The 26583-nt window shown below is 43.0% G+C and overlaps 1 protein-coding gene and 1 long non-coding RNA gene across 5 annotated transcripts in view; one reads left to right on the top strand and one right to left on the bottom strand.

The window, feature by feature from the left end:
- Positions 1–1957: 1957 nt before the first annotated feature.
- Positions 1958–24022, bottom strand: LOC133059345 (uncharacterized). 4 transcript variants are annotated; one of them, XR_009693521.1, is made up of 7 exons: positions 23606–24022; positions 20151–20223; positions 16978–17076; positions 14253–14366; positions 5251–5354; positions 4237–4476; positions 1958–2089 (listed from the first exon to the last, which is right to left on the bottom strand). It is a non-coding gene; the product is annotated as an uncharacterized LOC133059345 (long non-coding RNA). The 4 variants fall into 4 exon arrangements; XR_009693518.1 differs by lacking the exons at positions 1958–2089; positions 4237–4476 and adding an exon at positions 4479–4516; XR_009693520.1 differs by lacking the exons at positions 1958–2089; positions 4237–4476; positions 5251–5354 and adding an exon at positions 11461–11700.
- An 804-nt stretch (positions 24023–24826) lies between these two features.
- Positions 24827–26583, top strand: part of LOC133059340 (spermatogenesis-associated protein 31A6-like) — a 37443-nt gene continuing 35686 nt past the window's right edge. The window contains exon 1 of the mRNA XM_061146317.1: positions 24827–24869. The gene's annotated coding sequence lies outside the window, so the exon portion shown is untranslated. The remainder of the gene's footprint in view (positions 24870–26583) is intronic.

Consider the following 26583-nt stretch of genomic DNA (forward strand, 5'->3'; position numbering starts at 1 on the left):
AGCCTTGACCAGATGGACCTTTGTTGGCAAAGTAATGTCTCTGCTTTTTAATATGCTGTCTAGTTTGACCATAACTTTCCTTCCAAGGAGTAAGGGTCTTTTAATTTCATGGCTGCAGTCACCATCCACAGTGATTTTGGAGCCCCCCCCCAAAAAAGTCTAACACTGTTTCTACTGTCTCCCTATCTATTTCCCATGAGGTGATGGGACCAGATGCCATGATCTTAGTTTTTTGAATGTTAAACTTTAAGTCAATGTGTTAACTCTCCTCTTTCACTTTCATCAAGAGGCCTTTCAGTTCCTCTTCACTCTCTGCCATAAGGGTGGTGTCATCTGCATATCTGAGGTTATTGATATTTCTCCTGGCAATCCTGATTCCAGCTTGTGCTTCTTCCAGCCCAGCGTTTCTTATGATGTACTCTGCATATAATTTAAATAAGTAGGGTGACAATATACAGCTTTGATTTACTCCTTTTCCTATTTGGAACCAGTCTGTTGTTCCATGTTAAGTTTTAACTGTTCCTTCCTGACCTGTATACAGGTTCCTCAAGAGCCAGGTCAGGTGGTCTGGTATTCCCATCTCTTTCAGAATTTTCCACAGTTTACTGTGATCCACACAGTCAAAGGCTTTGGCATGGTCAATAAAGCAGAAATAGATGTTTTCTCTGAAACTCTTTTGCTTTTTCAATGATCCAGTGGATATTGGCAATTTGATCTCTGGTTCCTCTGCCTTTTATAAAAACCAGCTTGAACATCTGGAAGTTCTCGGTTCACGGATTGCTGAAGCCTGGCTTGGAGAATTTTGAGCATTATTTTACTAGTGTGTGAGATGAGTGCAATTTTGCGGTAGTTTGAGCATTCTTTGGGATTGCCGTCCTTAGGGATTGGAATGAAAACTGACCTTTTCCAGTCCTGTGGCCACTGCAGAGTTTTCCAAATTTGCTGGCATTGAGTGCAGCACTTTCACAGCATCATCTTTCAGGATGTGAAATAGCTCAACTGGAATTCCATCACATCCACTAGCTTTGTTAGTAGTGATGATTTCTAAGGCCCAATTGACTTCACAATACAGGATGTCTGACTCTACGTGAGTGATCACACCATTGGGATTATCTGGGTCGTGAAGATCTTTTTTGTACAGTTCTTCTGTGTTTTCTTGCCACCTCTTCTTAATATCTTCTGCTTCTGTTAGGTCCATACCATTTCTGTCCTTTTTCGAACCCATCTTTGCCTGAAATATTCCCTTGATAGCTCTAATTTTCTGGAGGAGATCTCTAGTCTTTCCCATTCTGTTGTTTTCATGTATTTCTTTGCATTGATCACTGAGGAAGGCTTTCTTATTTCTCCTGGCTATTCTTTGAACGTCTGCGTTCAAATGGGAATATCTTTCCTTTTCTCCTTTGCTTTCTGCTTCTCTTCTTTTCACAGCTATTTGTAAGGCCTCCTCAGAAAACCATTTTACCTTTTTGCATTTCTTTTCCATGGGGATGGCTTGATCCCTGTCTCCTGTACAATGTCATGAACCTCTGTCCATAGTTCTTCAGGCTCTCTGTCTATCAGATCTAGCCCCTTAAATCTATTTCTCACTTCCACTGTATAGTCATAAGGGATTTGATTTAGGTCATACCTGTATGGTCTAGTGATTTCCCCTACTTTCTTCAGTTTACGTCTGAATTTGGCAATAAGGAGTTCATGATCTGAGACACAGTCAGCTCCTGGTCTTGTTTTTGCTGACTGTATAGAGCTTCTCCATCTTTGGCTGCAAAGAAAATAATCAATCTGATTTCGGTGTTGACCATCTGGTGATGTCCATGTGTTGAGTCTTCTCTTGTGTTGTTGGAGGAAAGTGTTTGCTATGAGCAGTGCATTCTCTTGGCAAAACTCTATTAGCTTTTGCCCTGCTTCATTCCGTACTCCAAGGCCAAATTTGTCTGTTACTCCAGGTGTTTCTTGACTTCCTACTTTTGCATTCCAGTCCCCTATAATGAAAAGGACATCTTTCTGGGTGTTAGTTCTAGAAGGTCTTGCAGATCTTGACAGAACTGTTCTGCTTCAGCCTCTTCAGCATTCCTGGTTGCGCTACACAGCTCTGTGGAAAGGGAGCATCTGTGAGGAGACACCCCGCGTCCAAGGGGAAAAGGAAAAGTGCAAGCAAGAGGGCGGGAGGGGCGAAGTCACCTTTAGAATCAAACCCCATGCCTGCCAGAGACTCTCCTTGGGCTCACAAATACCTTGTACGCACCAGGACACAGAGACACCCACATGGACCGAGACAGAACTGTGTCTGAGTGTCTCCTGTGGGGGTACGGGTCAGCAGTGGACTGCTGCAGGAGCATGGGATCTGGGTGCAGCAGACCGGGGTATGGCATAAGCCCTCCTGGAGGAGGTAGCCATTAACCCCACCACAGAACCACCAGAATTTGCACAGGCTTGGGGAAACAGACTCTTGGAGGGCACAAACAGAACCTTGTGCACACCAGGACCAAGGAGAACGGAGGAGTGACAACACAAGACACTGACCCAGACAGGCCCGCGTGTGTCCAGGAGTCTCCAGCGGAGGCATGGGTCGGCGGTGGCCTGCACGGTAGGGGCACTGAGTGTAGCAGTGTGTCCATGGGACCTTCTGAAGGAGGTCACCATTATCTTCATTACCTCTACCATAATTTGGCCTCAGGTCAAATAATAGGCAGGGAACACAGCCCCACCCATTGACAGAAAATTGGATTAAAGATTTACTGAGCATGCCCTCCCCCACCCCCCCATCAGAACAAGAACCAGTTTCCCCCTCAGTCAGTCTCTCCCATCATGAAGCATCCATAAGCCTCCTATCCTTCTCCATCAGAGGGCAGACAGACTGAAAACCACAATCACAGAAAACTAAGCAATCTGATCACATGGACCATAGCCTTGTCTAACTCAATGAAACTATGAGTCACTCCGTGTAGGGCCACCTAAGACGGACAGGTCATGGTGGAGCATTTGAAGAAAATGTGGTCCACTGGAGAAGGGAAAGGCAAACCATTTCAGTATTCTTGCCTTGAGAACCCCATGAACAGTACGAAAAGGCAAAACGATAGGACACTGAAAGATGAACTCCCCTGGTCGGTAGGTGGCAAATATGCTACTGCAGAAGAGTGGAGAAGTGACTCCAGGAAGAATGAAGAGACAAAGCCAAAGCACAAACAACACCCAGTTGTGGATGTGACTGGTGATGGAAGTAAAGTCCAACGCTGTAAAGAGCAATATTGCATAGGAACCTGGAATATCAGGTCCATGAACCAAGGCAAACTAGAAGTGGTCAAACAGGAGATGGCAAGCGTGAACACTGATATTTTACAAATCAGTGAACTAAAATGGACCAGAATGGGTGAATTTCACTTAGATGACTATTATATCTACTACTGTGGGCACGAATGCTTTAGAAGAAATGGAATAGCCATCATAGTCAACAAAAGAGTCCGAAATGCAGTACTTGGATGTAATCTCAAAAACGACAGAGTGATCTCTGTTCATTTACACAGGAAACCATTCAATATCACAGATCACAGTAATCCAAGTCCTCTTGGGTAGTCCTCCATTATTTGAGACGTGGCACCGAGTCTCTCCTTCTTCATGGAGATTTCTTGACTGTGCAGCTCTCACTGAGCCTTTTCACTTCAGCCCCTGTTATCTAGTCTCTGAGGAACAGTTTAGCCCCTAATTTTAAACTGTCGTCTCACCCCCCCCCCCCAGTATGGGGGAGAATCTTGGCTAAGTATACATTGGTTGAACAGGGAATATTTATTGACATGCACAGCTCTTGTCTTGCATAAATGGACAGTAACAAAGCATGACAAGAATGAGGCGTTTTTTGTTGTTGCTGCTGCTGTTGAGAAAAATGTATGGACCATCTCAGTAATCTCTTAGGAGATGGGATGTCTCCTTGGAATGCCACTCAAATTAGCAACAAGTCTTTGTAGTTCAGAAAAAGGCTTATGGGATTAGAATCCATATTTATAAGATTTATGAATCAGAGTCTTATTCTCACAGTCTCCTTGTGGGAGGCATTTATTAACTTAGCCCTAGATAACTGAATACAGCATCCATCCCTCAAACTTCTTTAAAACCCTGGGACATTAAGATGAGGGGAAGGAGTAAGAGACGGTCTACGAAGAGGTGACTTGTAGTCATTTTATGGAGGAAAGATAGAAAAATATTACTGTAGAACAATAAAACAGTGTAAAATCAAGTACAAACCTTGTGTGACAAAGATGACAGTGAAGAATATGTTCTGTGACTCTTGGTGGTGTGAACATCTTTCTTGATTCTCTGAGTAATTCCTGGTCGTACATTCTACAATATAGATATTTATTTGATCCTGGGTTTGAGTTAGGCTGTGCTCAGTCCACTTTCTTCATTATCACTTGGTATTGTTGTATTCCTGAAGATTGATGATCTTCCAGCAGAGCTGGAAACTGCATTTTCAAAATGTCTGCACTGGATGCAGAAAAATCAAGTGTTCAATAGGAGTTATTATCTATGAAAGGAATGCAAAAGAAATGTGAAAAACTAGAGAGAAGAAAAAGAAGTTGGAGCAAGAAGTAATGAATCTCAAAAGTCATATAGAAAAAAGAATATAATAGAACACAGTCAAGTTGAGCAGTATAAACAGGAGACCGAGGAAAGGGAGACAGGATCTAGCAGAGAAATAAAAAGAAGTCAAACTATTTTTGCAGGTTAATTCGTTGATCTGTCATGTGCTTGAATTCACTTTCACTGCAGATTACATTCCAGATGTAAACTGCTTATGTGTTTCCTCTATTTCCCTTAGAGCAGTCTGTTTTATAGATTTCAAAGAAGGGGACACTTGTCCTCCCTTTAGATATTTCAGTTTTCATCATACTTACACTAAATTGACCTATCAGAATGATTCCCACAAGACAATCCTTTTACTTATAAGATCAATTGGTATAAAACAAAACTATGAAGAATAAAAGAAAACATTATGGTTTAGAGCTAGTACCATCCTCTTGAATTATTCTTAAGTTGATCCTCTTATTCACTGAATTGTCAGTATATAAGTACTACTATAATAATGATTTCACTTTAATTTTATAATTCAGATCTAATTCACTTGACATTGTCAATAATTATTTTAAACTTCCGTTCTACTTTATTTTTTCACTTTTAAAATCTCTCTCTGAAAAACTGACTCAACACTAAAGGGAACAAATATAATATTCCAGGTTATAATTATTTTAAAAATGTTACCTTTTTCAATTTCCTTTAGATAAAAGCAGGATCTCAACAGATGGAACTCAGAATTAAAGTCTTGGGATCTGAACTCTCCAAGATGAAAACCTTGCATGAAGATTCTAACAAAGCAGAGTTGGAAAAATATAAGAAGTTGTACTTAGTAAAACTAGACGTTAGAAAGTCATTGGAAGATAAACTACACAAGTGAGTCAAAACACAGAATCACAGAAAAGAAATTTAGGTCATTAATTTGTCTCTAAAGCTTAATTATTATAGAGTGTGGTTCATGAGATTGGCAGAAAGTGAAAGCTAACTAGATAGTCACAGCTAAGGGAGAGCCCCAAGACAAACTATTAATACTGTATCATGTTTTTCTACACTATGAGCAAAGTCTCTGTTTCATAATTTTATTAATGTATTTTTAGGCATCTACACTGTTCTTCAAATTTTATGAAAATATCAACATCAGTTCAGTTCAGTTCAGTTGCTCAGTTGTGTCCAACTCTTTCCATTCCCATGGACTGCAGCACACCAGGCTTCCCTGTCCATCACCAACTCCTGGAGGTTTTACAAACTCATGTCTATTGAGTCGGTGATGCCATCCAACCATCTCATCCTCTGTCGTCCCCTTCTCCTGATGCCTTCAATCTTTCCCAGCATCAGGGTCTTTTCAAATGAGTCAGTTCTTTGCATCAGGTGGCTAAAGTATTGGAGTTTCAATGTCAACATCAGTCCTTCCAATGACTATTCAGGGCTGATTTCCTTTAGGATGGACTGGTTGGATCTCCTTGCAGCCCAAGGGACTCTCAAGTCTTCTTCAACATCACAGTTCAAAAGCATCAACTCTTCGGCACTCAGCTCTCCTTTATTCCCCAACTCTCACACCCATACATGACTACTGGAAAAACCATAGCTTTGACTAAATGGACCTTTGTTGGCAAAGCAATGTCTCTGCTTTTCAATATGCTGTCTAGGTTGATCATAACTTTTCTTCCAAGGAACAAGTATCTTTTAATTTCATGGCTTCAGTCAACATCTGCAGTGATTTTGGAGCCCAGAAAATCACCATCACTGTTTCCATTGATTCCCTGTCTATTTGCCATGAAGTGATGGGACCAGATGCCACGATGTTAGTTTTATGAATGTTGAGTTTTAAGCCAACTTTTTCACTCTCCTCTTTCACTTTCATCAAGAGGCTCTTCTGTTCTTCTTCACTTTCTGCCTTGAGGCTGGTGTCGTCTCCATATCTGAGGTTATTGATAGAAATACCAATATTTCTATATGTCAGTATTTCATCCCAGCAATCTTGATTCCAGCTTGTGCTTCATCCAGCCCAGCATTTCTCATGACATACTCTGCATATAGGTTAAAAAAGCAGGGTGGCAATATACAGCCTTGACATACTCCTTTTCCAATTTGGAACCAGTCTGTTGTTCCATGTCAACTTCGAAGTGTTGCTTCCTGACCTGCATACACATTTCTCAGGAGGGAGATCAGGTGGCCGGGTATTCTCATCTCTTATAAGTCATTAGGAAAATAGAAATTAAAATCTCAGTGAGATAGCACTACACACCCATTAGAATGGGTGACATTTAAAAGGCTAACCATACCAAGCATTGGAGTGGATGCAGAACTGGAACTCATACACTGCTGGTGTGAATGCAAAGTGTACAACCACCTTGGAGGAGTTTGGAAGTTTCTTCAAAAGTTAAACTCACACCTACATTAAGACCCAGCCATTTCACTCCTAGTTATTCGGCCAAAGAAAAGGAAATACACATTCAGAACAGACTTGTACATCGACATTCCTGGCATCTTTTCTGTAACAGCCCCAACCGGAAATAACATACTGTTGGCAAAGAAGGTTAGGGGGAGTGACTCTCGTAACTCCTGGTGTAGTATAAAATATAATTCCTATATATTTCAGAAAGAGCCATCAAAAGTACAATTATCCTACACACAAAGCTGTGCATGTGTAAAATGATGTATCCACAAGGGTACACATATAGCTTTGTCTATAACAGCAAAAGGATGGAATGTCTTCAAGTGTCTCTCAATTAGGTAAACACATTAAAAAAACAAACAAAAAAAAAGATACTAAACGTCCTCTATTAGTTTGCAGGGGTTGCCAAAACAGAATATTACACACTGGGTGACTGAAACAAAAGTAATTTATTTTCTTACAATTCTGGAGGCTAGAAATCCGAGATCAAACTTATTAACAGGTTTGTTTTTCCTGAGGTCTCTGTCTTTGGCTTGCAGATGGCTGCCTTCTTTGTTACTACATTTTGTTTTATATGAGAACATTGTTTTTGTAATGTCACAAATAGAATAAATTCAACTCATCCTAAAATACCATCAAGTGTGAAAAGCAATAGACCACGTGAAATTAGCACCTCCCTCCTCTACATCCTAGAGGATTAATACAGTATCAATACAGATACTTCTTCCAGTTATACGGCTAAGATGAGAAAGGAAAGACAGACACATATTAGGGATAATCATATGTAGTGAAATGAAAAAAAAAAAAAAAAAAACAACGGCCTTAATACATTTCAAAATATAGATTTAAAAAAGCTTAGGAAAAAAGACTAACTGAAATTTACTTAAGAAAAAGTAGAAAACTTTGACTACAAACTAAAGAAAAGAAAAGAAAAAATCATCAAGTATCTCTCTCCAAAGAAGATTTATACGGAGATAGTTAGATAGCTATCAATGCCATTTTCAAAGGTACATGTCTATGAAAAATAGATGAAGGAACTTGTACCACTAAAAACTGACATCAGAACACTGACACCCCATCTGACTGTGCGGCCTCTTGCTGTTCTGCCTTTATGTGGTCCACGTGGCCTCTTCACTGATTCTGAGCAACTGGGGCTGTATTAGTTGACTGAATTTTGGCAGAAAATGGTGCTAGTCCACTACCAGGCCTAGTCGTTCAGAAAATTAGCAGCACCCACATCCACCCTCTTAACCCTGCAGGGTCCCAAGCTGCCAGGTAAGAAGCCCAACCAGCTCACTAGAGAGAACCTCGCAAGAGGCCCACATGGAGAACAGAGGCCAAGCCATCCCAGTCAGGCCACCAGAGGAATGCACCTGCAACAGGGACCCTAAGCAAGAGCCGCAGAACCTCCCAGTAGAGCCCAGTCAACCTGCAGAGCTGGGAAAGTCAATCAAATGGTGTGGTTTAAAGCCATTGTGTTCAGATGGCTGTTTCATAGGAACAGATGACTGGAAACACTGACAAAGCAGAGACACATATGCGAATACATACACACCCATCCCTTCTTGCTAAGCACTATAAAACAGCATCACTCAACGTTGCAAAATTCCACAATAAAATAACAGCAAACCAATCTTGCAGTTCAATGAATGGTTAACACACTATGGCCAAAAGAATGCTACAAATGGACTGTAAGATAGTGCAACAGTTATATATATATATGCAATCCATAACTTTAGGGAGTTAAGGGAGAAACCATATATGATCATCACTCAAGTTCCAAAAGTACACTTGGAAAACATGTTAATTACCACTGTTTTACTACAGTTTTAAATTTATTTTGAAGTGTCAGGCTGCACTGAGGGAGGCCACAAGTCTCGGCAGTTTTCCTGGAGAAGTATGGGGCAGAGAGATGAAGACAGTGTCATTCAGGTTGAGTGAGGAAAAGGATAAGCTGCCAGCTATTACCAGCAGTAGTCAACATTTTTCCGAAAGTTCCAGATGACAAAATCAATGTGAAAAAGAGATGACTTAATATAGGAAAATGGCCAAATCATTATCATACACTGCTTTTTAATATTTATCAGCCAAAACCAGTTAGAAAATGTAACAGAAAAGAAGATTCCGTTTACATCAGGAACAAAAACTGAAAAGTATTTCATTGGAAAAACACCTGAAATGGGATTGCATTTTATATCCATAATCAGTTAACAATGGGCACACTGGACGGTGGCATTTAGTAGGTAAAAGATTTTCTACATTGTATGTTTTCTTTTATCTTTTTAATTGTGCATTACCTTTAAATTAAAAAAAAAAAACATGTATTTTAAAATTCTAGACACAACTCTATAGAACCAACCAACATAAATCAATAAAACCTACAAAATTTTAACTTGTCAACCAGTATACATTTACTTCAAATAAGAACTATACTTATTATTTTATTTTGGGAATGAATCAGAAAAGTATATCATACAGTTTATATACAGGAATGATGCTGGGCTGGCAACAGGGCATTGGCCTTTACTGCAGGTTCCTCCTCACAGCTGACTCACATGGACTCTGGGCTCCCCTGCACATGGTTCAACATGCTTAGAAGAGCAGAATGCAAGGGAAGTGACCACTGGCCTACAATTAAAACATCATCCATCCCATTCACTAGAGAAATTTTCCTTATTGTTTCCTGGCAGAGATTCAGATGAAAATCTGATCTGGCTATGAATCTATGGAAAGAAGTATTTTTAAGAATGAGGGGATTCCCTAGAGGTACATGGTTAAGGCTCCGTGCTTTCAACGCCCAGGGTGCAGGTTCAATCCCCGATCGGGAACCAGATCCTGTGAGCCGCACAGCTTGGAAAAGAATCTGCCAAGGGCTGCCTGCTGACTTAAGTTTTAATACGTGTGTTGTGAAAATATGCAGATCCACACCCTAGGTAGAGGCTCTCCGTAGCTTGACTACTTGAGTATAATTTTGGCCTGAAATATTCCCGTCTAAGAAATAAATTGTACAGAGAGCCCCAGGTACTGGGTTTATCTGGGTTTTAAACTTCAATGTCTCTGAGATTACTGGGCTGGTCATGGAGGGGACTGGTAGAGAAAGGGTACTGACCAGCAGGTAGGAACCCCTTGTGCCTCTCTGATGCCTATCATTTCAATGGACAGTAGAAATTGCCCTCCACTTAGCTGATCAGCTCTTCCTGTGTCTTTCTGGTCAATGGGACTCTTGGGGCGAAATTGCACAAAATTCCTTTCCTAGTCCCAATCTCAATTTCCTTTTCCAAAATGGACATCCTGCGACACAAGCTTGCACACAGGCACGAGCCAGACCAGCCACCACTGGAAATGGGCAAAATCCATTGTGTCCTTTAGAGACCGCCAGCTCCACCTGCCCATGGGATTTGGAAACAAACTTCGGAAATGCAGCTCCCTGGCCTGCACAGCACACTTCCAGCAACAATCCAAGAGGCAGAGGGACACAAGGCCTCCCTTCACACCAGGTGAAGCTTTCCCTCAGTGTTTAAAAGAGACGAACAAGAACATTACAGCATACTGACACATGTATATGGAATTTAGAAAGGTGATAACGATAACCCTATATGCAGAACAGAAAAAGAGACACAGAAATACAGAACAGACTTTTGAACTTTGTGGGAGAATGTGAGGGTGGGATATTTCAAAAGAACAGCATGTATACTATCTATGGTGAAACAGATCACCAGCCCAGGTGGGATGCACGAGACAAGTGCTCCGGCCTGGTGCACTGGGAAGACCCAGAGGAATCGGGTGGAGAGGGAGGTGGGAGGGGGGATCGGGATTGGGAATACATGTAAATCCATGGCTGATTCATATCAATGTATGACAAAACCCACTGGAAAAAAAAAAAATAAATAAAATAATAAAAAAATAAAAAAATAAAAATAAATAAAATTTAATAATGAAAAGAAAAAAAAAAAAAAAAAGAGAGACGAACATCTAACAAGTGTTCACTGGCATGAAACTGAAACACAGGGTAGCATTTGGGGAATTGTAGGACGTCGTGATTACAGAGACAGCTTACTACACAAAGGGGAGAATCCTGTACGATAGAAACTCAAACCTCCTGCACGCTGTGAGGACAGAATGAGAAATGGCAGTTTACACGCCGGGAAGCATTCTCTTTAAGCTCAGCATCTGCTAAAACCCTGACCTTGGACTCTGCTGTAGAGCTGTGGACAGCAGGGTGGATGTGTGTGGATTCTCTGCATGGCCAGAGTGCAAACTCTCTTTTGAGAACCAATACTTCAAAGTACAAACATACAACACAGATTCACAAATATGTTTACCATGGAAGGTAATGGAATTATATTCAGAAATGAAAAAAACAGAAATTAACATCCAAATGAAAAGAAAAAAAAAGAAAACAAACTAACCATACTCTTCTGCAAAGCATTCTTGCATAAAGAAAGTTTCCATTTTATTTTATTTATTTTTTTAATTAATTAATTTATTTTTTCAGTGGGTTTTGTCATACATTGACATGAATCAGCAATAGATTTACACGTATTCCCCATCCCGATCCATTTTAGAACCAAAAAGCAGTGGGCCTTGGGGAGGTAGAGAGGGAGGTGGAGAAGTGACCTTGGTTGGTGCAGTCTCACACCAGGAGGGAGTCTTAGCAGCCATCTGGCCAGGGGTCATGACAGCACACGCTCCAGAACGCCTTGTCTAATCAGCTGCTCATACTTCCACCGAGGTAAAAAGTGCTCAGGGGAGAGGGGAGGAAGAGAGAGGAATGAAAAGTGTTTTAAATTACATGTTGTGTCATTAAAAAGCAGCAATACACGATGAATATTTCAAACTGCACCAGTGAAGGAGTTAAAGTAAGCTTAAGTATATTTGCTATTTTCATCAACTGAAATTGATGTTACTTAGAGCTATACTAAAATCTGAATTTTATACACAAATGCATTCCTTGCTTAAGTTAAATTTAAACTAAAGACTTATGAATTCTAGTAGGTATTCTCCTCAGTGTTCGCATTTTAAGATTTAAACACAGGAAAGCCAGGTAGGTGATCTGGGCCACGGACCACAAGGGCTGTGGCAACAGTTCACTAAGAAGGCACGCGGAAGGAGTGTATTCTCCACTAAACCTCTTCGAGGATCTATGTCTGAACAGTCATTCCTCTAACAGTGCAACTCTTCTCCCATATTCTTCAAGGATGAAAAGTCTTTGTAACCCAAGAATGCTGGCCACATGCTGTGTGTGAGGACAGTGGTGCCCGGCAAAGGCTCATCCTGCGTATCTCCTGAGAGCACACTGCTCTCATTCTGAGCTGGAATGGCATCTCCTGGTCTCATTCCCTCCCAAACAGCAAGGCTCAACCCACAAGGGCACACTGACTAAATTCTGGTACGGGGAGGGGCAGGGAGTGAGGAAGGAAGACTTTTCAGCTCACAGGTGACCAAAGGAAACTCAAAGACTAGACAGACATAGATACTTGAGTGAAAATGGAAAACAGTGCATTAGAAAGTGCAGCGTAGAGAACTCTAGACAGGAACTGAAGAAGCGAGTAGAGTAAGTGCTCAAGGAAGCGGATGCTGTTTCAGCAGCACCGTGCGCCTGACAGTTCTCTACAAGCTCAAAGGCCTCGCGTGGGACCCACGGCCAAACAAACTCCTGCCAACCAGTCAAGAAGACCCATGGGCCAAGGGCTGGTGGCTAACTTAACTGAATGTTTAAGTCTTACAACTGTGAAATCCAAAAAGAAAAAGAAAAAAAAAAAAAAAAAACGATGGAGTTGTTCACAGAACAGTTATTCCAATGTCTACTAAAGACATTTGTTCTCATTTCTGGGCAATGAGAAACATGCCCCATAGAGTCAAGAATAAAGGACTGTATGGTAGGAAAATGTTTCCCTATTAATATTTCACATTGTGTGGGTGATCTATAACACAGATTTTATAGAAAACTTATTTCAGATGTGCTAAGACATGTTAGAAGCCCCTTAATGTCCACTAGAGTAGACGATGCTTTTAAGTTACCCCAGTTTTACAGGTTGATCCTGAGAGACAAAATCTCATCAAGAGGAAGGCTTCTGCACACAAACTCTAGAATCCACATGCCACAGAGCCCACACACCACAACTACCAAGTCTGCATGCTGCCACAATGGAAGCCCGTGTGCTAGAACCTGTGGGGAGCGGGCAGTTTGACTACACCCATTATCCCTACATGATGTTCAAGGGTCAACTGTACCGTCCCTTTCTGCTTCAAGGTTTTAGAAAAAGGATAAAAGGATATTTATGGTAAACTTAATGTCTATGACACAAATGATCATCGCAAGGTGGTATTTAGTTTACTACTGATTCCAACATTTCCATCATTTGACACCCTTAAAAAGTTAAAGTATCCTAAGACAGTAAATCCCTGGCTATGTTTTTTTTTTAATAGCACTGAAGTACCATCTTCAACTTCAAATTCTCCATAGTCTTTTAGACACCGCACCAGAAAAGAAAAACTGATGTTTTACAATATCTACATTATTTTTTATTATGGAGTCATCATCCAGTAGCTGGGCACTGCACATGCACCTCCAGGTAAGTGTTAGGCTCTGTTTGCGTCTTCTCTGTGTAGTTAGGCTTAGCATTCTTTCCTGAGGCATTCTAGCAGTTCAAACTGTCCAGTTCTGATGGGGAGGAAGAAAAATGGCAAATCTCTGAATATATGTATAGGTCAGCATGGACAGAAAGGAAACTGAAGGCGATGCCAAGGAGAGTTTTGGGTTGGTTTTTCACTTTGATTTCATTTTCTTTTAACAATGTGTAAAATATTTACATGGTTCTAAAGCTAAAACTTTAAAAACAGGTACCGCCAGAAATTTTTAATTGTTCAATCCCATTCCGACTACAGGCAAATGTTTTGGTTTGGGTTTATGTTTCCTCTCTTGTTTGTGTTTTGCGTTATTGTGCTTCTCCAATACTGATTTTTTTTTTTTTTTTTTTTACAAACTAAAGATTTGTGTCAACCCTGCATTGTCAGAGAGCAGGATTTTTTAGCAATAAAATATGTATATAATGTTAAGACATACTCAATAGATGAGTGTAAGCATTTTTCACATGCGCGGGGAAACCAAAAGATTTGTGTGACATGTTTCAGTGAATATTCACTTTATTATGAGTCAGAAACCAAACCTATGGTGTCTCCAAGTTATATGCCTATATACAGTAGTGGATATTCATATACCCCCTCCTTTGGACAAAAGTAAGCACACTCTAAGAATTAAAGAAACACCCATTTTTTTTAAAGGTATACTTACTTCTATATATAGGCTTTTTGGAGGTTTCACATCCTGTGTGATGTCCAAACCTTGGTCTCCTGCCAATGACCTCATGGTAGCAAGGGACATTTTGTAACCATTGAACCAGTCCACCTGGAAACATAAAGATGGCCATTTGACAAAGCAGTAAGAAAATAAACTTGCAGAAACTGTACACTAAGCCTTTCAAAAACAGCACAGATGCCCACATGCATCCTCCCTATGACCATTCATTCAAACTACAAATATTATTGATTGCCTCTTATGAACCAAGCACTGGTACCTGGAACAGTAGGTATTGCTCATTCTGCACAGTGGTACCTAATAATGCAGAATGATACACCACTTTCAAGGACTGGATGATTCAGTATTACAATACTGTTAACTGATTTATAGATCCAAGTCATTCCCAATCAAAACTCCAATTGTTCAAAAATATCAAACTTGACAAATAAGGCTAAAATTTACATGCAAATGCAAAAAGCCAAAACTAGTCAAGACACTTGAGAAAGAAGAACAAAATGGGAAAACTTACTTAAGAAGTACTACAAAATTATAATCATTTAAACGGTATGAAAAAGGTACAAGGACAAACAGACAAAGACAAAAGAAAGCCGCCACCCTCCCCGCCAACCACAGACATGCAACTTGGCTCATATTATTCACAAGAATCTATTCCAGTACCATGGTTATCTCTGTGAAAAATAAAACAAGATAACTCCGAGAAGACTGTACAGAAAAACATCTTCATAACCTTCACTAGTAAAGCATGCACATGTATACATACACACATACACCCCTCCCTCAGGTTTGATACTTTGCTAGAACGACTCTCAGGACCCAGGAAACCACTGCCCTGATGTCCACTGTTGTACTGTAGTGAAAGGAATACAAATGAGAACCAGCCAAAGGAAGAGACACCCAGGGTGAGGTCTGGGAGGGTCCCAGATGTGAAGCTTTGATTTCCCCTCCCCGAGGAATCAGGACACACCATCCTCCCAGCACACTGCCGTGGAACAATGCACATGATGTGGTGTCAACCAGGGAAGCTCGCACAAGTCTGGATGTCAGGACACAGGTGCATCGATGGATCAAACTATGACAGACTGAATCACAGGTGACGGAGCCCTAGTTCTGGCTCCCTTCTCCTCTCTGCAATGATGTCAAGAGGCTAAAAGCCTCAAACCTGAGGGGAGAGTGGGAACCTCTGAATTTCCAGCCAGGTGGTCAGAAGGGAGAGTGGCCCTGGGAACCCCCAAGCCATAGCTGGTTTGTGAAGTGAGGGCAGTTTTAACCTATGAATTTTGGTCTGACTAGGGAGTTAGTGTCTGAAGTCACTGCAGCAGATGCTATGACTTTCACTTTGCAAATGAGGGAATTTAGGCACAGGGAGAGATGGAGCCTCCTGCCTAGGATCTCACAGAAGCAGAGCCAATATTTCCACAAGAGTCTGCTTGCCTTCAATCCTGTGTCCTTAAATATTGTGCCTCAGTGACTGAACAAATCAAGAATTCATCACACATATTCACAAATATAAGCAAAGTATGTGTGTGCCTGCTGAGTCTCTTCAGTCGTGTCCGACTCTCTGTGACTGTATGGACTGTAGCCTACCAGGGTCCTCGTCCATGGGATTCTCCAGGCAAGAATACTGGAGTGGGTTGCCAAGCCCTCCTCCAGGGGATCTTCCCAACCCAGGGATTGAACTCGCATCACTTACGTCTCCTACATTGGCAGGCAAGTTCTTTACCACAAGTGCCACCTGGGAAGCCCCAAGCAAAGTATGTACACACACATATTTTATGAAAAATTTCCAAATAATGATGCCTGTTTTGCACCCTACTGATGGATCTCTAGCAACTAACAGAACGGGACCCTTTATTTTGTTAACAGTAGTTTTCCATACAGCATTTAGAATTACCACTACCATTCTCAAACAGACCAAAAACTACTGAAAATCAAAGGTTCAAACAAAAAGACAAGTACTATAAATACTACTGTAGAAGCTGAGCCAGAAGCTCAGCCAGTTTCCGACTTTACAGATTTGAACAAGAGTGCTAACTTATCTCTTCAGCAGACATGTGAAATCGTAAAGGCCTTGGCAAGACACTGCCATAACCCCACCTGAGGGTTCTAATCCGAAGCAGCCGGTCATGCCTGGAACATTAATACCGCATTGGATCAGAAGTTGTCTTGATCAGGAAAGGCTTATGACTGATCCACCAGAAGGTAACAAGTGGATTTGATTTGGTTCCGGAGGCAAACAAACCACTGCAAGGGGACACCTTTGGGACAACAGGGAAAAGAGGAGCAGACTGGATGGATGCTGTGAAGGGACGGTCACTGCTCCAGACAGGAGAGTTACACAGAGGTCACAGGTCAACTATACAGTGAGAAAAGGCCCCAGAGGGCCTTATTTCTTAAAGATGCACACAAAACTGTTCAGTGGAGAATGCCTAATGGTTAGCCTAGACACATAAAACAAGACGAAGCAATTATGGCAAGATGTTAGGAACTGTTTGACATATATGATGGCTCCATGGGGGGGCTGTATGTAATGCTACTCCCTAGTTTAAGAATACTGCAACTTTCCATGATAAAAAACATTTAAAAGGAAACAGAAAATTCACAATGTGCACTGAAGAGAGACAGCTCCAAGAATTTCTGACACCCCCTGGGACGGGAACCCCGCCTGCTTCCTGCCACCCCCGCAAACACAGAAACTCACAGGCCGGCTTCGGCGCAGCGCTGACTTCTTAGCAAAGAACAGTGTCGAAACTTGATGGCTGGGACCAAATCACCTCGTCCTCTTGACTTTGCATTATTCCTGGTAAAAATTTAAGGAAAAGAATGTCTACTGAGAACAAGTCACATTTTCAAAGTCAGCTAACAACTGAGGCCATACTAGTAGTCAGCCATTTGTGTTAGGAGTTAACCTACCTGCCTCCACGTCAGAGCTTTTGCTAATAGGATAAAATAGAAAAGAGTCAGGGAATTCCCTGGCCGTCCAATGTTTAAGACACTGCACTTTCACTGCTGAGGGCACAGGTTCAATCCCTGGTCAGGGAACTAGGATCCTGCAAGCTGTGTGCACAATTAAATAAATAAATAAATACTTAACTAATTTGCCTAGGATCACAATCCCATTCTCTTGTTTAGCCATGTGGCACCTTGGGTTTTGTACACTGATTAATTTCCATTGTCTCCAAAAGACAATCTTTGCCTCACTTTTTAGAATCCCTTTTTCATGATGGGATAAGAGATCAAATATCACAGTGCATAAGACTATGGCCTCACATCGTGCTCTCATCCTATGGAGTCTTCTTTCTATGATATCAATACTGTCAAATCCTCATTCCCATAAAGTGAGCAAAAGACTCTAAAGTCAAATGCTCCTCCACTCATCCAAGAAATAGTTCTTTATCTTCAACTCTGTGCATGTTTGTACTTTACGGTCCTGTACACAGAGGGGGAGAAAATTTTGGCTTTACCCTATAAAATACGTGTCTCCTTAGATATCAGACAAGCATCACCCTTTCCAATCAGATGTACAATTGTTTACTGGGTATGGTGTTTCAGTTTTGTAAAACGAAGAGTTCTGGAGAAGGTGGTGGTGGTGATAGCTATATGACACTATGAATGTTTAGAATACACTGAATTGTATGTGTTCTCAGTCACTCAGTCGTGTCCAACTCTTTCTGACCCCATAGACTGTATCCTGCCAGGCTACTCTGTCCTTGGAATTTTCCAGGAAAGAGACTGGAGTGGGTCACCAGTTCCTTCTCCAGGGGATCTTCCCGACCCAGGGAATGCATCTCCTGCATTGGCAGTCAGATTCTTTACCACTGAACTATCTGGTGTGTATCTTAACCACAATTGAAAAGAAAAAAAAAAAAAAAACGAAAAACAAAACCAGATGTACAGAATTAATAAATATCTACTTTAGAGTGTTAAAAGGGAACAGATTAAATACAAAATGTATGTGCCTGCTCTAGACCTGAAAATAGAGGCAAAATATATGTCCCGTGTCTTCTAGATATGTACCATGTACATAGATGTACCATGTCTTCTAGATCTGTTCTAGACACTTCTGCCATTCTAGAAATGTTAGATTTATTCTCCACACTGCTTAAAATATGCTCTTGATTATAATGAATTGCACAAATAAAATACACCCAACTTAACATCAAAGTACATGATTTAGTACAAAAGAACTTCCTTAAAATATTCACATTTCCATGTGAGCAATGAAATAGGAATATATTTCTTCTGACAGAGAATTTTAACCAGAAACTGATAATAGTGGTGTCCTGCCCAGAACCAAACTAGGAGGATACGGCACAGAATTTTGGATCCTGATTGTCCCCATGGTACGAACAGAGGAAAATCATTCCCTTACTGGACCGAGGCCTGTTCAGTCACCTCCTAAACAGGTGTGTAAACTGTTCTCCTTTCCCCTGGTCTGGCTCACCTCTCCTGTCACCTGCATGACCCCCATCCTCCCTCTCGATCCCACCATCCCCTATCCACATGGGGCCAGGGTCGTCCTTAGATGACCTTAGAACACAAACATGCCACCACCTGCCCCACATGCTTAGAAATCTCCCCTGGTGTTGCTCTCGGCCTGCTCACTAAGTTCCAGCCACACTGGCCTTTGGGAAGGCCCAGGTCGCTGGGCATCCCACCCTCTTTCAAGACTCAGGGCCTTTGCACATGCTGTTTCCTCTAACTAGAATGCTCTCTGCCCACAGTTACTTCCTCGCTAAAACCCGCTTCTTTAAGCTCCAGCTGAAGAGTCTATTCCTCGGAAAGAATTTCCCAGATTTCACAATCTACCAATATTTTCAGTGCATGACTCTCCTCCCAGTATGGTGTTTTCCTTCACAGCAGGTACTCTGACCCGCTTTATCCGCATTTAACACCTGCCTTCCGCATGACACTGTTGAGGGCCATGGGGCCAAACCTCTTGATTCTGCTGTTTACAGTTGAAACACCAGAGCCCTTTGTCAGCTCATAACTGCTGAGTTGCAGGAACAAATGAAGGACTTGGGAACCCGAGTGCAGGACTTTCCATTTCCCTTACATTGACCGCAGACCTCTTGCACATCAGTTCCTCATCATCAGTAACACAGTCACTGCAAAGTGTCCCTGCCGTTCTGTGTACTCCACGCACCCTAACAACATGCTACCGATTTCTATGCCCAACCAACTGATGAAAACACTACCGAACAAGGCCAGGGACGAAATCTCAAGTTGCAGACATACTTCTCTCCAGGATGAGCTCTCAATAACTCATTTTCCCTCCAGCAGTCAGTACTCTTGTGTCTTATTCTTCACCCAATCACAGATCCTCTGAAGTTTGTCATTCAGCTCAAATTCTCCCCTGTGCCAACTACCATGCTTGACTCTAAACAGTCTGCAACTCCAGAACCCTCTAGCCTACCAAGCTGTAGTGTTCTGCAGCACGAGTTCCCAGCCAACTTCAGTCAAGCTTTCACAAGTCTCTGCTACTCCTGCTAAATTTGCAAGCTGCCTCTTCTCCCTTGAAACCCACTAAGGCCTCACCTGATGAAAACAAGCAGTGGAAACAATGCCCTTTACTCATCAGCTCTGTTACTTGCTCCTGGATCATCTCTTTTGGATCCACCCTAATTCCTTTCAAGTCACACCAGTCAAACAAGAAGTATTTATTGAACATCTACCATGTGCCAAGCACTATTTCGTCCCTAGAGACATAAGAATCATTAACACAAATCCTTCTACTTCTGTATAGCTAGGGTATGACCAGGCTCACAGAGAATTAAAAGAAAACAAAAAACACAAATCATATCTAAAAACTAATGTTAAGATGATCTGACATCAATATCATATTTCTTAAACTGTTTTAAAATATCAACTTACCAACTTACACATCAGGTAGGTTTTGTTCGTTTAAGGCTTTCATCTCCTCCAGAACTTGCCTCAGTCCATCCTCCTGGAACATATACAATTACACTCATTAATTCCCCTACCAAGTTGGTAGCAACAGTCTTTGCTTATGTATCTTATGAAAAAGCAAAAGTCCTTCCACACTTACTAAGATGGCTATAATAACAAGTGTTGGAGTGGATGGGGAGAAACTGGAACCCTTGTCCAATGCAGGTAGCAATGTAAAATGGTACAGCCCTATAGAAAACAGCCTTGTGAGTCCACAAAAGTCAAATTTCGAATTTCCATATTATCCAGCAATTCCTCTTCTAGGTACACACTCAAGAGAACTGAAAACCTATGTTCATACAAAGTATGTCTATTCAATGGAAAATTACTCAGTCAAAAGGAAAATGCTGATAGATACAACATGAACTTTGAAAACACTGCTTAGTGAAATAAGCCAGACACAAAAGGACAAATATGGTATGATGCAACTCATCTGAAATGTCTAGAATAGGCAAACTCATAGAAGCAGAGTAGATTAGAGGCTACCAGGCTGAGGGGGTAGGAGAGTGGGTAGTCACTGCTTAAAAGCTATAGAGTTTATTTGGTGTTATGAAAAAGCTTTGGAAATAGAGGTGATGGTTGCAGAACAATGGGAATATAATTAATACCACTGAAGTGGACACAGAAGAATGGTTAGAAATGGCAACATTTAGTTTTGTATCACCACAATTAAAAAAAATAAAAGGAATGAATTACCAACAAAATACACAATCAACATAGTCATTAAGGATAATCTTAAAGACTGAGAAGTCAGACAGAAAGGAGCACACACTGTATGCTTCTAGCTGGCCCTGTACAGAGGAGTTTGCTATTGCTGGCATGTGGACTCCAGAAATACAATGAAAAAGACAAATATAATCTGTAGGGGAAAGAAAATCCTTGGCTACCTAAGGCTGCAGATGGGAAGTAGCCAGTGCCACAAAAGAGAAAAGGGAATCCTTGGGATAGCAGAAATCTTGGTTGGGTTGCTGGTTATAAGGATTGTATATATTTGTCCAAACTCTATTAAAATGTGTATTGTGTTATACATAAATTATACCTCAATAAAACTAATGACAATAGTCTACAGAAGTAATAACACATGACAAAAGCATGAAAATAACTTATTATTAATTGGAAAAGGATCTTAAAAGGTTACCACTGGAAAAAAAAAAAAAAAAAAACCTACACACTGCTAGGATAGAAAACAGAAAGGTAAAAGGAGTTTTTCCACGTTCTACTTTGACAAATTTCTAAAACAATTTCCCTTGGAAGGATAAAAATACTAGAATTATAAAATTCATAAATGCTACACAATGTGTGTCAACAGGCAACCCCTATGACTGAAACACTGTACATAAACTATATTTCAATTAAAATTTTACCAAAATAAAACCCAATAATGCTATAACAATGGCAACCAGAAAAAGAAACAAACAAAAGAATCCTCAAAACAAAACAATGATAAGCAACCCATCTACTGTTAGAGCCAAAATAGATGCATTAGCAAAAAAAAAAAAAAAGAAAAAATGTTTTAGCACTACGGTTTATAACTACAAAATTACACTATTTAATGCTGCTTGGATGTAAGAAATGATTTCTAATGAAAAATGGAAACATGATTTTACCTACTCTTTCATCAACTGGTTAAAAAAATTATCATGGAAAAGTCTGATTTACTAGAATTCACTTAAATATTCCTTTCATCACAAATATTATTTTAAAGGACAGCTGAAACTCTTGCACAATTAGGAGATCAGCAGGTATACAAAAGATAAGTATGAAATAAACTCGTAAAGATACAACCAAGTTTTCAGATTTAAATTTTTATTTATTTTTTAAGACTTAAATTTTTAAAATTTACTCTGGGAATTGCATCATTTTCTGCTCCCACCTCCAGCTGTAAGCCCCTGGAAACTCAAGATAATTTTCCTAAAGACTCAAACGATGATCAGTTCTGCAGATACAAAGTGCATCATTCCAATTTGCCAAACACAGCACCTAACCATGAGGGAGTCTGGAATGAACAAGGCAGAGTCCCTGCTCTAAACCAGCTACCATCTGCCAGGGGGGAATGATTCTTGAAAGCATGTGTGGGTTCAGGGTGTGAGGGGTCAATCAGATCAAGACCAATTCTTAGTCTAATTCCAACTCAGCTGTCCCAGTGGCCAGCCCCCAAAGGCAGCCACAACTGCAAGAAAAGGTGCACTGACGCCCTCTAAGACCCAGAAAAGCCAGTGATTTTACACTTCTAAGTTCATCTCTGAATCCCCCACCTCCACCCTGCCGCTTCCCAAAGTGGGAAACCAACACTTCCAAGTCTGAGCGAACTAGACAGCCGGACTAACAGTCTGAAAAGCCAGCACCTGTGGGCACTGTCTGCACCTTTGGGCTCCTTTCTTCCCGTGTGACCTAGTCTTCCCACCCTAGTGGGGACATATTGGAAAGCCGCTCCACCCTTCTCAAATATCTGGCTTAAAACTCAGCATTCAAAAACTAAGATCATGGTATCTGGTCCCATCGCTTCATGGCAAATAGATGGGGCAAAAATGAAAACAGTGGCAGAATTTATTTTCTTGGGCTCCTAAATCATTGCAGATGGTGACTGCAGCCGTGACATTTAAAGACCCTGGCTCCTTGGAAGAAAAGCTATGACCAGCCTAGAGGGCTTTGCAGACAAAAGCCCCTCCCTATAGTCAAAGCTTTGCTTTTTCCAGAAGGCATGTACGGATATGAGAGTTGGACCAGAAAGAAGGCTGAGCACCAAAGAATTGATGCTTTTGAACTGTAGTGTTACAGAAGACTCTTGAGAGTCCCTTGGACAGCAAGGAAATCAATCCACTCAATCTTAAAGGAAATCAACCCTGAATATTCCTTGGAAGGACTGATGCTCATGCTGAAGATCCAATACTTTGGCCACCTGATGTAAAGACCTGATTCATTGGAAAAGATCCTGATGCTGGGAAAGATTGAGGATATGATGAAGGAGAACGGGACTACAGAGGGTGAGATGGGTGAATGACATCACTGACCCACTGGACATGAATTTGAGTAAACTCAGGGAGACAGGGAAGGACAGGGAAGCCTGGTGTCAGGCCTCAGTACATGTGGTCATAAAGGCTGGGGCATGACTTAGGGACTGAACACCAACAATCCCTCTGCGATCTACGTCTCCAGTGAACCGCCCACTGTGGTCTCCTAACTTTTTAGATAAGGTAACTGCCCGAAGTTGCAAGAATAACAGGCTGGAACAGAATTCAAGCTGGGGCTCCGCTTCCAACAACTGCAAGTTCAGACATGCCCATTAACTTGATGCGTAATTCCAGTGGTTCAGCTTCCCCATCTGTTAAATGGCCCAAGTGTCAGATGAAGTGCTCTTGAATGTTCAAAACAAAACTCACCTTACCCAAAGGCTCTCCCTGATGACCGCCAGATGTTTACTCTGCTTCCTGAGAGAAGCCTCCAGAGACACGGTGTTTCCCCTCCCCCGCTATTTCTCTCAACTCCACGCCCGTCCTGTACCTACAAGACCTGTCCTCTCAGGACAAGCTGTTCAGTGACCCCGGACCGGGCTGTTGACCACATCCATCTCTCCTGCTGTCTATCATAACCCACTCAGAACCAGTCTTTCTTCTATCCGATCCATTCCCCTAAGGACTGCGGGGTGGTTTAGTCCCTAAATCGTGTCCGACTCTTGCAATCCCATGGGCTGCAGACTGCCAGGCTCCTCTGTCCATGGGTTTCTCCAGGAAGGAATACTGGAGTGGGTTGCCATTTCCTTCTCCAGACGATCTTCCCAACCCAAGAATCGAACCTGGGTCTCCTGCTTTGCAGGCAGATTCTTCACCGACTGAGCTATGAGGGAAGCCCCTTAAATATGGGGAAGCCCCTTAATTAGTGAAGTGAAAGTCGCTCAGTCTGACTCTTTGTGGCAGTCCATGCCATAATAGTGGAGTGGGTAGCCTTTCCCTTCTCCAGGGGATCTTCCCAACCCAGGGACTGAATCCAGGTGTCCCACATTGCAGGCGGATTCTTTACCAGATGAGCCATAAGCACTGCAACCGCTATCTAAACACAGAGAAATCCCATGGCTCCTCTGAAAAGCCTTGTGAGTGAAGAGCGAACCTCCCGCCCCAGAGCCCCCTTGCGGCCCGCCCTTCCGCGGCGGGGAGGGGAGGGTGTTTGCCTGGCCGGCCCCGGGGGGCTACCCACACCGCAGCCCTCAGGGCGCGGCCCTAAGGCCCGGGCTACCCCGTCCCCACCTCTGCGGGGTAACTCGCACCTGAGCTCCAACCGCCCGTCTCCCGGTCTCTCCGCGCGTCACCGGGGCGAGACGCCCACCGCGCAGCCCGCGCGCGCAGCGGCTTCCAGGAAGCGGGGCGGGGGGGCGCTGAGGAAATGGCGGCGACCCCCGCGCGCGGGAAGCCAGCGAAACCGACCTGCCCACAGCCACGGAGTGGAACCGCAAGCACAACCGCCATCCCGCTCGCGGTTGTGCAGCCCCAGAGGAGCGGCCCGGGAGGCGCCCGCCCGCCCCCGCCCTCAGGGTGCCCCGACTCAGGCAGCCTTCCCTCGGCCGCGCGGGGCAGCTCCCGGGCGGCTCCACGGCCTTCTGCAGAACTCGGCGCAGGCGCCGGGCGGAGAGCTTAGCCGAGCCTCTGCGAGGTCAGCGGCGCGCAGACGGCGTGAGCGGCGAGTAGCGGCCGGCGCCTGGGGGTCGGGGGTCGTGTGGGCGGCGGACCGGGCGGGCGCCTGCGCGGGGCGGGCGGCCGGGGAGCGCGGGCCGGCGTCGGGGGAGAGCGGGAGCGCCGCCGGCGCACCGGGGCGAGGGCGGCGGGTGAGCGGCGAGCCTGGCGGGGCGGGGAGCCGGGAGCGTGAGCTGGGAACGTGGGAGCGGCGAGCCGAGCCCGCACCGCAGGGGGCGTGTGAGCCAGAAACGGGGCCCTGTCATTGGGACACGGGCGCCGGCCTGAGCCGGGAGGGCGGGCGGTCGTCCTCGCCTGAGGGGCGGGCAGCTGGCCGTGGAACCCGGGCCCCTTCCGCGAGGGCCCGGCGGGAGCCGGGAGAAAGGTGCGAGGCGCCAGCGGTGGGCTTGGCCAGTGCCTGGGCCCTGCCGCCGCCGGGCTCCTATTTGTTTTTAATTTGAGGATAATGACAATATCTTGATTTTCCTACCCAACACTTTGGCTTCTGAAGTGACATTTATCTAAAAACTGCTGCATTGTTCCAGGTCAGTCTGTAGCCACATGTTTGTGTTTGTTTCTTCCTTCTGTTCTCCCCTCGGTGTTTATTGGAGTAGAGTTGATTTACAGTATTGTCTCAGTGTTGGCTGTGCAGCGAAGTGAATCAGTTATGTGTCTATATGTGTATCAGCTCTCTTTAGAAACGCTTTTTCCATACGGGCTGTCACAGAATGTGGCGTCCCCTGTGTGGTACAGTTGGCCCCCGTTAGTTATGTTTCATTCACAATAGTGTGTCAGTCCCAGCCTGCCAGCCACATGTGTGTTTCTTTGGTGCATGTGTGTGTGTAAAACTGCTAGAGAGGGTCAGAAACAGGCTGAATTGTGGGGTTTTGTTTGTTTGTTTGTTTGTTTGTTTTACCTCTTCGGCCTTGAAAAGATAGTTCTTGAAACTTGAAAGTATTACTGCATTTGGATTGTCTAGTTGATCTGCAAGAAACATTTCAAGAGACACAAAAGCATGGGGGGTAGTGATAAATATGTGGGTTTATGACAACAGCAGTTTGCTTTAGTGATGTTTTAGCAAGGGCTTCCCTGGTGGCTCAGTTGGTAAAGAATCCGCCAGCAATGCAGGAGACCCCGGTTTGATTCCTGGGTTGGAAAGATCCCCTGGAGAAGGGAAAGAAAGGCTACCCACTCCAGTATTCTGGCCTGGAGAGTTCCATTGACTATATAGTGCAGGTGGCCGCAAAGACTCGGACTCAACTGAGCGACTTTCACTTCTATGCTAATAATACAAAGCATTTTGGATGTGCAGAGTACCTTTATGGCGATCGTACTTGAAGAAACAGAAAGTAAGGCTGCCCTGTTTGAAGGTGGCACCAGTGGAAGGAGATAGGAAGGGCCTGCTCTCTTCGTTGCAGGCGGCTGCTGCATGGTGATCCAGCACTGTGTCTGAAGTCAGCATCCTGGTTCTGACACTTACCAGCTGTGGGATCTTGGCAAAACCTGTCTTACCGGGTTAAATGTGGGCAGTTTTTAAAAGTAGGGTATTTTCTTAGAAAGGGTTTAGGAAATCTTCAGGCAACTGAGTATTAATTTTAAGAGAGTATCTCTGGGAGCCTTCCACAGAAGTATGTGGATCCTTTATCTGGCGCTGCTGGCCAAAGAGGAAAAAAGACATTAAATGGACAAGTAGA

This window comes from Dama dama, chromosome 7 (genome assembly GCF_033118175.1).
Source record: "Dama dama isolate Ldn47 chromosome 7, ASM3311817v1, whole genome shotgun sequence".
NCBI classification, from domain to species: Eukaryota; Metazoa; Chordata; class Mammalia; order Artiodactyla; family Cervidae; genus Dama; species Dama dama.